Below are 2,670 nucleotides of genomic sequence, written 5' to 3'. Positions count from 1 at the left end.
GGGGGGGGGCTAGGGTGTGATGCATACTGTTGGGTGGACATCAGTCAGCCATTACACGCGCGCGCGCACACACACGGACAAGAATGTGATGTTGGTGCACAGTTAAAAGCATACCGAGGAATGCTTTCAAATGATGTGGAAAAACAGTGCTGACAATGGCACCCAGGCAGCACCCAAGCAATGACTACATCGCAGAAACCGAGAACAGCCGGTGCGACCGAGGCGAATACATGATCGATGTACGGCGAATCCACGTTTACATAATTTTCACCACAATTTGCGATTACATCTGTGGGAATTTGTAAGAAGTGCTTGTATCGTTCATGTCAACGTCGGCTAAATTCGCATGGATTTGCGATAAATCTGTGTTAACTCCCGATAAATGCCCGTTGATTTTTGTGGGGGGGGGGGGTCAATTCATTGGGGATTTCTCCATTGTGAGGCAAATAAAGGTTTTCTTATTCTTATTATTCTTATGTCAATTTGCGATAAATCCCCAACGATCGATACCATCGAGCCATGCTGTTTTACGGTAAGATTCTGTCCACAAGAAATCCACATGAAATGATGGTCAAAAATGCATTCATTTGCAATAAATCCGGTTGACAATAAAACCATGTCAATTTACTCAAATTCCAGGTTGACAAACGAAATTGGTTATCTTCAGTCAAACTTTATGGTAGGTTACAATAAAGCCGCGTTAATGAACGATTAATTGAAACCAATTTCAGAAACATTAATGCTCGCTTACGATATCTCCGGGCCAATTTAAAGCAAAGCTAGCTTACAAAATATCCACGTTACAATCAACCTGCAATGAATTTATCATCAAAATATTAATTGACAATGAATCCATTTTATATAACAATAAATCCTTGTTACCATAAACCCGTGTCAAACGGCTGCAAATCCAGGTGAATTTTTTACATCAATTAGGAATAAATTCTTGTTCATCTACGCACAATCCCCCCCCCACCCCCCAACAACAATTTAAGGTCACAAGAAAGCCACGACTGACGATGTGCATTTACAAAAGCTCCATCTGAGTTGCCAAGGAATCCACATTAAAAAACTTTGATCATCTGTATGTGATTCAAATAAATCCATGTTGACTCCCCAATTAATTCACGATTTGGTTCACTTTAAGTTCCAATCCAGTCAGTTCACGGTAAAACCAAATGATTTTAGGATAAATCCACGTTAAATACAATAAAGCTGTTAAAATAAATCTGTATGAATTTATTAATTAATAGATCTATTTATTTACAAAAAAGATTTTTCATAGATTTAAAAAAAACTTGGGAATGAAACATAAAATCTGTTCATTTCGGATTAATCCGTGCGAATTTGCGATGAATCAATGTTAATTCACGATAGATCCACGTTAAATTGACAATCAAGTCATGTTAATTTATGTTAACTCCATATCGCTATGCAACAAATCAAATTTACGATTAACTATCGCTACTTTTCAAAAAGCTACGTTGGTTACGATAAAGCCAATTTGCGATAATTGTGTGGCAAAATGTATCAATTTAAGACAAATCATTGTCCAACCGCTTAAACAGTTTATTTTATGATACATTTATGTCAGAATACTAAAATATGTTACATTGCGATGAATTTTCCACTAAATTTATGTTATTTAAAATACATTGTATTGCTTCGGTTACGATAAAGCCAGGATAACTTATGATGCTCCCAAATCTGACATAAAACCACGTAAAACTACAAATCCATCATCATTTACAAGACATATTTGTATGCCGGCAATAAATCCAGTTTAACATATATGACCAAAAAAATCACGTTAATAAACAATAAATGAATCGTTAACTGTTTAGGACGGCAAAACCACAACTGCACCCTTCAACTGTAAGACTTACTCAAAAAACAAACCAAAAACACAAAAGCAGTCAAACACAGCCGTTTCTGTGAATATGTGATTATTTCCGGTGGCATCAGCAGCACCGTAAACAGGGCGAACGTAGATTATTATTATTATTATTATTATTATTGCAAAGACAGGATGAAGGCGATGCTGAATGCCATTTTACTTGACTCACAATTAATCCATTTGCGTCATCCAACACTATGAAAGCTTCAATTATTTAAAAAGCGTTAAAAACAACCACTTGAAACATTTTTTTACATATACGTGTAGCACAAAAAGTGACATTCCAGCGGATGAATATATTGAAAACGGTAAAGTCGAAAAAGAAGTCAACAATTAGACCGAAAAGTTGCCGGCGGGTCTTACCGGGGAGCAGCGTTCGTCCATCGGTCACTGGGGGACGGCCGCACGCCCGGAGCTCCTCGGGGTGCCGCGGTGCTCCATGAAGCCCCCCCACCTCACGGGCGCTCACTCCAAAACAGATACAAAACAAATTGGGTTTCAAAATTTAAAAAATATGTCTGGAAGTCCACAATGGGGCAAAGGAAGTTGGCATTAAAAAAAAAGAAAAGACAGAGGGGTGGAAGTGAGGCGGGGGGTGCAGTAAAGTTAGAGAGGACCAAGCGACCCCCGCCTGCTTGCGCGCCCCCTCAGCCGCCGGACGCGTTGTGGTGTCAGGTAGAGGAGTTCACCAGCGCGGGGGGGAGAGAGGGAGAGAGAGAGAGAGAGAGAGAGAGAGAGAGAGAGAGAGAGAGAGAGAGAGAGAGAGAGAGGGG

Source organism: Hippocampus comes, unplaced genomic scaffold, assembly GCF_001891065.2.
Source record: "Hippocampus comes isolate QL1 unplaced genomic scaffold, H_comes_QL1_v1.1 scaffold7, whole genome shotgun sequence".
Classification (NCBI taxonomy): Eukaryota; Metazoa; Chordata; class Actinopteri; order Syngnathiformes; family Syngnathidae; genus Hippocampus; species Hippocampus comes.
Note: the sequence above shows the minus strand (reverse complement) of the source record.